A 13,092-nucleotide genomic window follows, 5' to 3' on the forward strand; every position below is an offset into this window, starting at 1 on the left:
TTTGTGGACAGTTTTAAAATTTAAACAGATGCTAACTATGAAACTTTTTTGGCTCGGAAGGAGCGTCGCCATATGCAGAATTTGTGATACTCTTCGCGCGAAATCAACACGCGGATTTATTGACAATTCCACAGGCGCGCAAATCGGTGCGTATGTAAGTAGCCTCTGAGAGGCTAGTCCACAGCCTCTGAGAGGGTAGTAGTAGCGCCTCAGAGGCAAGTGACTAGCCTCTCAGAGGCAACTGATTTTTAACAGGGTGGGGTTGAAAAAACACTCTTTTATTCCATCAATTCGTTTAGACAATCTATCATCATCATTAATAATGCGGCGTTCACCCAATGTCTGGTCAAATAACATCTAATAAGGTATGCCAATCTATACATAAATGGAAGTGGAACCAAATCGGGTGGGGTCTACTTGCTTGGGAATAAAATACGTTGCCTGACAGCGGAGCAATAATATCTAATGGTTTACCAGATAAAGCATAAAACCGATGGTTTGCAGTTCAAAATAAGATTGAATTTATAGTTGAGATGTTGGCAAATAATTTGTCACAATTCGTTATGTCATGATTTTGTTGACAAATAAAGAAAAAAAAACACCAATAATTTACGTTGGGCACGTGTGAAATTCCACATAACCATCAATGATGAATTATTTGAAGTTCATGAATAATTTACGTTGGGCACGTGTGAAATTCCACATAACCATCAATGATGAATTACTTGAAGTTCATGAATAATTTACGTTGGGCACGTGTGAAATTCCACATAACTATCAATGATGAACTTGAAGTTCATGAGGTGAATTTGAAGGCGATTTTTGCATTACATTTTTGTATTTAGCTCATATTATAATACAATAATACCTGGCTGTTGAGTGCTACGGGCGATATAATGCCCGACACTTTAGCGGAGGGCATTATTTACCAGTGTCCACGACTTTTCGGGGAAATAATTCTCGGAAAATATTATAAATCACAAAATCGTTTATCTTTATTTGACAACGGAGAACATTTCACTTGTCACAATTCAAGTTTTATCGAATCAATTAGAATAACCTAACGCTCGAGTTAAACCACTTCCGATGTCATAAAAAGCTAGAGATTATTCGAAACACTCGTGCGCCTACTCACAATAATTTGCATGCATACAGTGTAGAATAACCTTTTGAACAGCAAGTAAAAGTTAACTAAAACAGTAAAACTTACTCAACGCAACAATCTTATACCGATTTTGCCATTGTGGATAGGTTGCCAATGTGGATTGCGATAACTGATCTCCATACCGCTCTCCTATATTTACTGTAGGCTGTGATGTGATCGGCAGCTTGTTACAGCTAATTGTTAGTGTACGGCTAGTACGATCCTGTCCTCAAATAGTCAATCACGTTATATCTATGCCCTATGGATCAGATCTCAATGGATCAAATCAGCATTAGAGCATTAGGACAGTGGGAGCAACGTCACAAGATTACCCGTAAGCTTGTGAAATACGAATGTGATCCTAAATTACAAATGTGATCCGAAAGTCGGACAGATGTCGCCAAAAACGACTCCTGTCCGAACTCCTGCTAATTCGGCTGGCGGACAGATGTCGCTGTCGGACAGATGTCGCCCAATCATATTAGTTGCCCCCGCTCTAACCAACATTACCTCTACAGTCTAAATTTTGGGGGGAATAAATTTGGTAAACAAAGTGGGGGAATCAAAAACCAACTACAAACCGGAGAAAGGACATACCTATATCTAGTCAAAACTCCAACACTCCCCCTTTTCATCTTCAATCATTGTTGCGGGAATCTGTAACATTGTACTAAAAACTCCATATTATAAACTGAAAAAGGCCCACGGGGCTAAAATGGTACTCCCCCCACATCTGACCCTTTCTTTAAATTTACCACCACAACGGTTTTAAGCGCAGTCACTAACGCTTTTTTTTAAATTTTGTAGATTCAAGAATTAGTTATTATAGTTGAAGTAGGTATACTGTCAATTTTGTATATAAAAATATTTAAAATTTAAAGAGTTTGGGATCTTTTCATTCCACTTTTCCTTTTTTTAATACCACCCCCACAGGATCATATTTTGTATCAACTTAAAAACTGAAACGTTTTAAATTTGGGACAGGGAAAGGGCCCGGGGAAAGGGGAGGGGGGAAGGGGACGGGTTAAAGGGGGACGGGGAAAGGGACGGGGAAAAGGGACTTGGGGGACGGGGTAAGGGAACAGGGTAAAACGGGGTAAGGGCGGGGTTAAGGGGAGGGGTGGGGCCCAGGGAAAGGGGAAACGGGGAAAAAGGGACAGGGTGGGGGGACGGGGAAGGGACGGGAAAGGGACAGGGAAAGGGAAAGGGGTAACCGGGGTAAAGACGGGAAAGGGAAAAGGAAAAGGGACAGGGAAAGGGACGGGGTAAGGGACGGGTAAGGGACGGGGTAAAGGGGACAAAGGACGGGAAAGGGGCCGGGGAAAGGGGCCCGGGGTGGGGACGGGTTAAGGGACAGGGAAAGGGGAAAAAGGGACGGGGAAAGGGGAAAAGGGGAAAATTTTAAGGGGACGGGGTAAACAGGGAAAGGGGACGGGTAAGGGAACGGGGAAAAGACAGGGTAAGGGACGGGTAAGGGACAGGGAAAGGGGACGGGGAAAAGGGACGGGTAAGGGACGGGTAAATCCCGGGTAAAGGGCGGGGGAAAGGGGAAAAGGGAACCGGGGCCCGGGTAACCCGGGGAAACGGGGTTTGGGGAAAACCCAAAAAGGGGCAAAGTTGCACCCACAGGGGGGTTTTTTGAAAGATACTGACAATTACCACAAAAAGGGGGTTCGTGAGGGGGTCAAATAAAAAAGAACTTTTAAAAGGAAAATTAAAAATGAATGACTTATTTGTCTACTTTTTCCACAACGACCAACATTTTTTCCGACAGTTTTGCAGGTTCTTTCAGCTATTTTATTTTTAACTCCCGAAATAATTTTACAAAAATAACCGTATTGGGGGTTTTTGATGGAAAATTTTAATTTTCGACACCCACAGAGGGAAAATTTTGAATTAGAACCCCAGCCTTCCCCAAGGATGGGCAAATACTCACCCACACAATCTTTTGGAAAAATTTTGCTTTTTAAAACCAAGGGGATTTTCAGGAAATTTTTCCCTTTGTAATTTTGGGGGCGTTCTTAAAACAAAAAAAACCCCTTTTTTCCCCAAATTCATGGGAACCAAATTTATATTATCCCAACCCAAGCTACACCAACAAAATTTTTCAATGCTTTTGGCACAAAGGAAACACACAAAGAACAAAAAATCGTCGTAAAAAAAACACCCTTAAACCCTGTAAAAAATTTTAAAATTTAAGTTTTAAAACCCATTTTTTTAATTAACATAAAACCCTTTAAAAAGACGTTAAAAAAGTTTCCCCGGGTTATCAAAATTTTTTGCCATGGTTTTTTGGGTTGTTGAAAAATTGCCGGGGGTAAGGATTCTATATAAGAATATAACAGAGTTCGATATTGCGGGTATTAATAAAATTTCCCTTTTTTAAAAAAAAAAAAAAAAAATTAAAAAAAAAAAAAAAAAAAAAATTTAAAAAAAATAAAAAAAAAAAAAAAAAAAAAAAAAAAAAAAAACCACCCCTTTTACAGGGAAAAAATTTGGGGCCACTTTTTGACCCTTTTTCATTTTTTTTTGGATGGGCCAAAAGTGCCATAAAAACAATTTTATTTTAGTTTTTGGGTTTTAGAGACTGCCATTTTAAATTTTACTTTTCACCCCTTTTTAATTTTTCCTTATTCTACGGGAATTCATTTTGATTTAAAAAGCATGATTTTGGGGCATCCCTTTCCCCAAATCCCAATTTCCTGCCTTCAACTCAAGCTATGTCTAGCTATAAGTGCTCTTTTATCCTTTGATCTCCTGCTCCACAACAATTAAGGCTATATATCTACCTAAATTGTAGCCGTTTTTATCTTTATTGTGACATTTCTTACTTATTTAACAGTCACGACTAATTTCAATAAATGCTAACTAACAAAATTAAGTAAATTAGCAATGAGCATCCACGTTACCTTTTTACACAAAATCCACTGGGATTACAAAAACCATCAAATAAACACACACACTTTTACAATTTACATAGTCTTGCACTCACAAGGGGCCACAAATCAGTTAAGGCCTGATTACTTATTAGACTATTGATATTATCTAAAAAAATTCAAACCATCAATAAAATATGTAAAAATGAGAAAGTAAAAAATTGAAGTGATGATAAAATCAAATCGAATCCGAATTATTTTGTCACAAATTTACGGCTTGATATGAAACTTTTTTCATGTTTGCAATGACGCTGATTTTGCCGTTTCAAATCACAAAAAATATTTTTTTAGATTTGTAAGAAATGTAAACTTTTGACACAATTTCATAGTTCTATTACCCGTTATCTTCAAATTGAAATATTTTTGACCAGGATTTCTACTAGTACTGTTATGCTATGTGTTGAACAATTCTTTAACCCACCTCATAAATCTCGCTGTTCTCTACGGTTCGATTATCCAAGTACTAGGAAACACACCAATGAGCACCGACATCTTTTGAACAATGGACATTTTATTTATAGCCCTCAACTTAGACTCAGAGTCCAGTGCCAGTACAAATGAAACTCTCAATGGCAATTAGAGAGACCTTAATGGGTCAGGTTTTACAAGTTTAACAGCTCATGGATTATACAGAACTTCAAAACGATCCTCAGTCTACCTTAAATTATGCCAGACCCGTGTAGATTTACTCTGCTATTTTTCGTCTACTTCAAAAAGACGCAGCTGATGCCTCATGGTTTATGCAAACATTAAACGCCCTCCCAGCCCCTGCCTAATCGTATTTAAATTTTTCTGCAGGCGAACCTTGACTCCGGGTTTCCCATTGATTCAGCAGGTATGACTCTTATAAAAGGTCACATATAATTGAGATAAATTATAATTTGGAAACCTCAATTACCTCATACGCCTGTAATCTGTATTAATGTGAAATTAAGAAACCCAAATTTACATTATAAATATTTACTACCTACAGAAAGCAAAACATTGTCAATGTTTCTCTTGTTAATCTTACGATTGATCACTTCGTCTTTAAGTGGTGAGTAAGGTTTTAAGGGGGGGGGGGGGGGGGGGGGGGGGGGGGGGGGGGGGGGGGGGGGGGGGGGGGGGGGGGGGGGCTGGGGTGGGGGGGGTTCACCCTAATTTTTTGTAAAACTTGGTTTCGAGATAGCAGTTGACCAACAAACTAGGACCGGTGACCAAACTTTTGAGGGGTCCCCGACCCCAACCGCCGAACGGTGCTCGCGGGGCAGCCACGCCCATATTTGGTTCAAATTAGGCCCAATTTAGCCAAATACCCTGAACATGCCCAAAACCCAGATTTTATGTGCTCTACTTGTAGCTAGTAGTCCCCTGAACAAGTATATGAATTTTCATCAAGATTGGGCAAAAAATGACTGAGTTATGAGCCAAAAACCATATGACCATATTTGGGCATACGCACCAAATTTGATCGATTTTGGCCCATAAATTGGTCAAATATCAATATTTTTGAATGAAACCAACTTTATATGAAAGGTAAGCTTATACTACACATTCTCTATGATTATCAGCTCAGTATCTACCTAACTGTGGATTCTGTGTTCAAATAATCACAAAAAATGAACAAAATCGTCCATATCTCAGTTCGCGATATTTGCAAAACTGATTTCGCTCAAAACAATAGAACTCAATAGGGTTTCAATATTTTTACATGAAATGTTCAGAATCAACGTAGAATCGCATTTCGACCTTATCTTTTGTATTGAAATTTTGAGTTAGGCCTTTAAAAAAATTTGGCGGCCAAATTCCAAAATTTGCCAGGCATTTTTCAGAATTTGGCCGCCAAATTTTTTAAAGGCCTAACTCAAAATTTCAATACAAGAGATAAGGTCGAAATGCGATTCTACGTTGATTCTGAAAATTTCATGTAAAAAATATTGAAAGTTGAAACCCTATTGAGTTCTATTGTTTTGAGCGAAATCAGTTTTGCAAATATCGCCAACTGAGATATGGACGATTTTGTTCATTTTTTGTGATTATTTGAACACAGAATCCACAGTTAGGTAGATACTGAGCTGATAATCATAGAAAATGTGTAGTATAAGCTTACCTTTCGTATAAAGTTGGTTTCATTCAAAAATATTGATATTTGACCAATTTATGGGCCAAAATCGATCAAATTTGGTGCGTATGCCCAAATATGGTCATATGGTTTTTGGCTCATAACTCAGCCATTTTTTGCCTGGGTTTTGGGCATGTCCAGGGTATTTGGCTAAATTGAGCCTAATTTGAACCAAATATGGGCGTGGCTGCCCCGCGGGCACCGTTTGGCGGTTGGGGTTGGGGACCCCCTCAAAAGTTCGGTCACCGGTCCTAGTTTGTTGGTCAACTGCTATCTCGAAACCAAGTTTCACAAAAAAATCAGGGTGAACCCCCCCCCCCCCCCCCCCCCCCCCCCCCCCCCCCCCCCCCCCCCCCTTAATTAAACCGTTTTTCTTACAAGTTCTGTTGCCGAAAAACCACTGAATAATTTCATTCCTCCAATTACGCAAATATCAAGCTCTCTAAAACGTTGTGACAGAACTGCACATCATAATCATTTGGCCAACTTAAATTTCAGTCCTGGAATGTTGGGATGCCTATGATAGAAGTAACAATGGATCAGGATATCGGGGGACTAAATCTACAACGGTTAACGGCGTCACGTGTCAGAATTGGAGATCAGATAGTCCCCACGAAGTAAGGATAAATAAATTGTGAGTATAGGTACTAACAATAATATTTTGATAATAATATTTTATAATTACTTGTTTTTAGCAAAGTTTGGTTCTAAACAAGGGATAGTTAAAAACAACGCCCAATTTTATTCTTTCCCTAAAACAAATTACTAAATATCAAAACTTCATTGTAATTTCTTCCAATATCTCTTGTCATAAGCTAAATTACGGAGATAATACAAATCAAAAATATTATTTATAGAAATAAAAGATTTCTTTTACATAAATCATGCACAATCAGCGAGAATAGATTGCTTTGGGGCCATCTACTTATAATTATAAGGACGACCGCCAAAATCGCAGATTTTCAGACCACCCCCTCCCCCTGTCCGGGTGTGTCCGAACTTTCAAAACCACCCCCCCCCCCCCCCCCCCCCCCCCCCCCCCCCTCCCCTGGACGTCCTTATTTCCAGCTACTTTAAAGAGTACAAATAAAACTAGCACAAATTTGTTGTTAATAAAATTCAAAGAGTTGAAATAAAATTCAAAGAGTTGAAATAAATGGGACTTTTTTGTTAAATCTGCCAAAATTTCCGGACGTCCGGATTTTCAGAAACCATTAAAAAAATAAAAATACACGATGTTTTTTCTTCTCATCAATCCCTACTACTCTACTGCAGTGAGGGGACTGGCAATCACAACTATTGCCGAAACCCAGAGGCGAAGTACGATAAAGTTTGGTGCTACACGATGGATTCCGAAACAAGATGGGAATACTGCTCCGTCCCAACTTGTTGTGAGTTGACATTGTTAGCTTCTAGTCAGCTTTAATTTTCAAATTGGGCTCCCTGAGCCCAATACTTTATTTCAAGATTTGTTGATTGATATTTTAGAAAATTCTGCGTAAAAATTTAATCTGCCTCTTTCAGCCCCGAGAAATGGAGGTTGGAGTTCCTACTCTTCTTGGTGGTCCTGCTCTGCAGAGTGTGGGGGAGGAACACAGACAAGGACCCGGACCTGTACTAATCCTTCCCCAAAAGACGGTGGCGCTGACTGTTCCGGATCATCTTCCCAGACTCAGTCCTGTAACGCCCATTCCTGCCCAGGTATTATCTCTTACAACTATGTTGTTGTAAGTTACAATTATAGATTGAGTATGTATCGATCGTCTGCGGCTGAAGCTTTGTAAAACGAATAATGAGCTAACAAACATTTGTTTTCATTTTAACTCCTCTGCATATACGTAATTTAAAAGATTTCGAGTCGACACTACTACTGCACACTATATAACTATAACTCTATAAGACCTTGATCCATAGATAACAGGGATTATTTCAGTTGACTGCAGGATCCTAGACACAACTTGGTATAATGTTTTAGTAGAACCAGCACTACCGGTTCAACACGGAACGGAGATTACCTTGAGCTGTCCTGAAGACTCCACCAACATAGGAGGTGACAAAGCAGATTGTCAGGACGGAGACCTGATTCCAACAGGACAAAATCCGGATTGTCGTGGTTAGTGTACGCTTAACATATAAAGTTTCCCCGTTGTTAAACTAGAATTACTGATCATTATTTATTTAATGGTTAAGTTAATTGTATATATATATATTTCGTTGCTGTACTCCTACACATTAAAAGTCGGTGTTGATTAGATCTTCGAAATTCTTTGCATCATTTTATTAAACATCGTTATCTGAGATAAAATTGTTCTAAAAGCAACTGGAATATACACAAATCTTTAAAATAACTTACAAACTAGGAAAGGAAAACAAGTCTTAGGAAGACGTACAAAACTATGTGATTTAAAACGGTACAAAACTAAAACATACTGAGTAATAATCAAACGAAAAGAATGGCTGAGTACATCTTATCTAATCTATTAGAGATTAGTTTCTCGGAAAAAGCTAGATTTCTCTGAATCAAGCAGTAATTATATTTAAATAGTAATGAATATAACACGTCTCTGATAGCAATATTGTGAACTAAACACGGGTTTATAGGCTAAGATCATGTTAAATAAAGTAAATAAACTAAATACTAAGCTCCAGCGGATTTAAAAAGGATGTGGTTATTATCGAGGGTGTTCATACCCCCATAACGCTCAAGGGTTTTCAATTGGGTCTGGTAGAACCCCTCTCTAGCTTCCATGGCCTTTTCCCTATCAGCTTTACTTATTTCAGGTTTAAATTCTAGAGCGTCCACTATAATAACAGAAAGGTGCGTACTAAGTGAAGAGTTATATAAGGCTACTGAACTAAAATCTAAATCATGATCAAAATCTAAAAAGTGATTTACTAACTTACAACTCCTGATACCTTTCTTAATGTGGCTCTTATGATTAGAAAATCTCTTAGGGAGATTAGAAGTAGTATATCCTACATACGACTGTTCACAAGTTCTACACTCTATTAAATAAATAAGGTTATTACTCTGACAAGTTATATATTTAGTAATAGGGAAAACTTGTTTGGAATGGTGACTACTAAATTTGGAACAAGGGGACAGGAAACTTTGCTTACAAACATAGCATTTTCCACAGGCATGGCACCCTGCGTTGTCAGCTTCCCGAACAGCCGGCAATATTGCAGCGTCTGGTATATATATATATATATATATATATATTATAAGGTGCGTTGCAAAGTTTTATAAAAACCATTTAAAACTAGACGCCGTCATTGCCATGGTATCATTCTTCAAGTAACTTATCTTCCAGCCTTCTGGGTCACTTCCATTGGATACATGAGATTGTCAACTATCTTTACACACTGTAGATGTTAACCTTTCACAGCTTTAACTCCAATAATGAGTTAACTACCAACTCACTTAGTAGCTAGTCCCCTGGCCGAAATACCGTAAACATTGTTAAGTTATATGTCGCTAGCACTGTAAGTGTAAATCACATAATCCTTCATAAAACAATACTGCGCGGCGGTACAAGGAAACGGTCTACGAATAGCACAACAAGTAGACAAATCTCGGGAACATTTTTCTCCTGTTTCATGTTCTTATTCTCTTTACTGTCTTGTTTAAGAAACCAGTTCTATCGATTGCTTTCAGTTTAACGAGGAGATAAATCAGAAATTTGTTGACGATTACCACTCGTAGGTCCAAATTCCTTTTGGCACCCATCGAGTCTCAGTCCTAATCCAGTAATCCAGTGATCCATGAAGCTGTGACGTATGCTGTATAGTAACAGTATCTGAGACCCACAATCCAGTGATCCGAGCCTCACATCCAATAATCGACAGTTTATTATTACTCAGATCACTGTAATAGTCCAGTAAACCAGTAACTAAGTAATTAAAGCATCAGCGAAGTTGGATCCTGTTTATGAATACACATTTTCAGATTAGAAATTGACCGGATATCCGGCTGAATCTGGTTCTGGCCGGATATCTGGCTTTAATGTCCGGTTCCGGTTTCGGTCCGGTTTCCAAGAATTTGGCCGGATATTCAACCGGAAATTTCTTTTTTAAATGTTTTCTATGTGCCAAACTTGAGATATCACTTCAAACACACGAAAATAGTGCTGTCGGACAAATATCGCTGTCGGACAGATCACAGATGTCGTGTTACCAACGAGACATTATGCGCGCAAACTGTTAGCATTTTACTAACGCGGCAAAGTGCAAGTGCAAATATTTCGTATTTTATATTGTATCTAACAACTATACTTTAGGAGTTTGATGTAAATGACTAAAGACTTAATACGTAATTTGACGTAGTTTTTTGAGAGGTCGAATACTTTTAAACCGATCTTTATCGAATTTAACAACACTGAGCTATTTCCATTCTGTCCCCAACTTTTCTGGGGGTATCGCTTTTCTGGATTAACGCTTGTATGCTATTGTTTTGTGCAAGTGATTTTAAATCACGTACAGAAAATCGAGTATAATGTTCTAGGGATAATTTAGAAGAGATAAGATAGTCCTATACTCATTTTTATTCGATTTTGCAAATCTTGGACCTCGCTTTTTGAAGATTTTTAGAAGGCTGTAAAAAACAGCGCACCATCAAATTCAATTCTAACAAGAATTGCGCCCGTTGTTTCGTTTTGGCGGTCGCTAGATTTCCGTTCACTATAACTATAATAAATATAGGCTCCAATCAGCTCACTTCATAATAATAATATTGATACACATCAGTACACTATTATACTACGCATGCCACGTACAAATTGGGCTTATTACCTATAATGCTATACATTACATAGCTCTTTCTAGTCCCCTGCTACACGGCATGTAAACAGGGATTGGCTAGTTAGAGGCGGTCCGTGTAGGCCTTACAAATACACTGTGCTTTCAGCAATACTCATAGTATGACTATGGGGGGGATCATGTTATTTTTTGTCCGTTATTGTCCGTTAACGAAAAAAAAACGGACAAAAATTGTAACTTTTGATTTAAATTTTCTCCACAATTTGCAACAGGCTATTTGCAGAAATGGGTAGCCCGGTTAATGAGTATGACCATGGTCCTTTCTCAAACGTTTAATCCTCACTTAGGCACAAAGAATAGTCTACACATTTTTTATTAACATAAAAAGGGATGAAAATCAATTCATTTATGAAAAATATCATGTAACAACTTTTCCATATTACTGGAGAGTAAAGTGATTTAGCACGCTCGCATTATAATACCATTTAAATACCTTGGCTGTTGAGTGCTGCGCGGAATAGCTGAAGGTGAGATTGTGCTCTGAGAATCCTCAAATTGTATCTAGTTTGATATTCCTCGTACTCCACTACATTTTAACCCAAGGTTCAATGTTTTATTAATGGGTAATGCATGATAGTGCGTTACCCATTATGATTAATGCATAATGCAAATGATAATGGTCGTTATATCGCCAATAGGCCGGGTTAAGATTGTTTGTACTGTAGAATGGAATAATTAAGGTAACCATGTACGCGGTTGTGTTATTATACTGCAATTTCAGATAATTCTCGTATTTTAATTTAGTATGATATTCCTGGCTCCCCGGTCCAGGTTCAAGACGATATTTTATTAATGGCTAATCGGTAATAGTCATTGGACGTTCTGTCGCCTCTCCGGATCATTACCCTCGACCTTTGTGAAGCTGGCCGCTGAGCCTGAACGATATGATTTAAACGATACCAGGTACACATTTGACATCTGATATATACTGGTGGAAGATGAATAATTAAAATTCCGCGGTAGTCCCTAGATAGCTTAGGACGTCAATTCTCTCAGACATCTCTTAGTGACCTTACATGTAGCTTGCTCTATTCCGTATAAAATGGTGTTGCCCGTTTTTCACAGCTAAACTAACTAAGCTGTGAAAAATAAGAATCCAAGCAGCTGGACGTTGAAAACGGTTTTATTCAAATTTTCCCGTTCTTAACGACAAAAAAAGATAAAAGATTTACTGTCTGTATTAGACAGAAAGTGTGATTTACCCACTATAAATCTAACAAGTGACTAGGTGAGCGGGCGGGCCGCAGCACTCTTGTTGTCGGAACCTATCTACAGTAACAACTATCTGTTTGGTCTACTGAGAAACCTATTTTGGTAGATCCATTGGCACTCAACAACTATGATGACATAGTATCTTGCTGTCCTGCATTGTCAAAGTTTTTAAAGTATTACTATTACCCACTAAATACTTAAATAGTTAATTTTATCACAATTTCCTTTCTACTCATAAGTTCACCAATAAAAACGTAAATAAAATTAGATAATTATATAACAAGACTGCCCGTTGAGTTTCCTATGAAGCAGTTGCCACGGTAACAGTTGCCACGGTAACAGTTGCCACGGTAACAGTTGCCACGGTAACAGTTGCCACGGTAACAGTTGCCACGGTAACAGTTGCCACGGTAACAGTTGCCACGGTAACAGTTGCCACGGAGAATAGCTGATAACTGATTAACTTTTTTAGTGCTTATTCGACCCTAGCTAGACGGTACGGAATGCGTCACGTGATGCGTGTAGACCGCTCCTCTATCGTTGTTTTGAGTACCCGATCCAAAACCAAATACTGGCGTTACACGAGACGTGGGAGCCTGTGAGCGTGTTAGTTTCCTGCAGAAGGTGTTATTTGCCTGTGGGAAAAGCGGTTATGCTGCGGTTCTAAGGTTAGTAGAGGCTATTAGAGCCTTTCCTTTGTTGTAGAGATGGCTAGTCCCTTCCTTTGCATAGGTTAGAAACATCCATGCACCTCTCGTTCGAGCCACCCACCCCACACCGCGTGGAGGTTCGGTGAGGTTTTTCGTGGGGCTTCATGTTTTAATAATACATACATGCTACATGAAGAGGTCTCCTCCTAATCTTTAGACTTTTAGAGTGGT

General features: G+C 38.7%; 1 protein-coding gene across 2 annotated transcripts in view; it reads left to right on the forward strand.

Moving 5' to 3' along the window:
* The first annotated feature begins 540 nt into the window (after positions 1–540).
* The window catches only part of LOC134820275 (stress-activated protein kinase JNK-like), a 56,258-nt gene continuing 43,706 nt past the window's right edge, over positions 541–13,092 (forward strand). For both annotated transcript variants that reach the window (XM_063830514.1, XM_063830515.1), the window contains exon 1: positions 541–551. The gene's annotated coding sequence lies outside the window, so the exon portion shown is untranslated. The remainder of the gene's footprint in view (positions 552–13,092) is intronic.

The sequence above is a fragment of the Bolinopsis microptera genome, chromosome 8 (genome assembly GCF_026151205.1).
Source record: "Bolinopsis microptera isolate Bmic1 chromosome 8, MBARI_Bmic_1.0, whole genome shotgun sequence".
Taxonomy (NCBI): domain Eukaryota; kingdom Metazoa; phylum Ctenophora; class Tentaculata; order Lobata; family Bolinopsidae; genus Bolinopsis; species Bolinopsis microptera.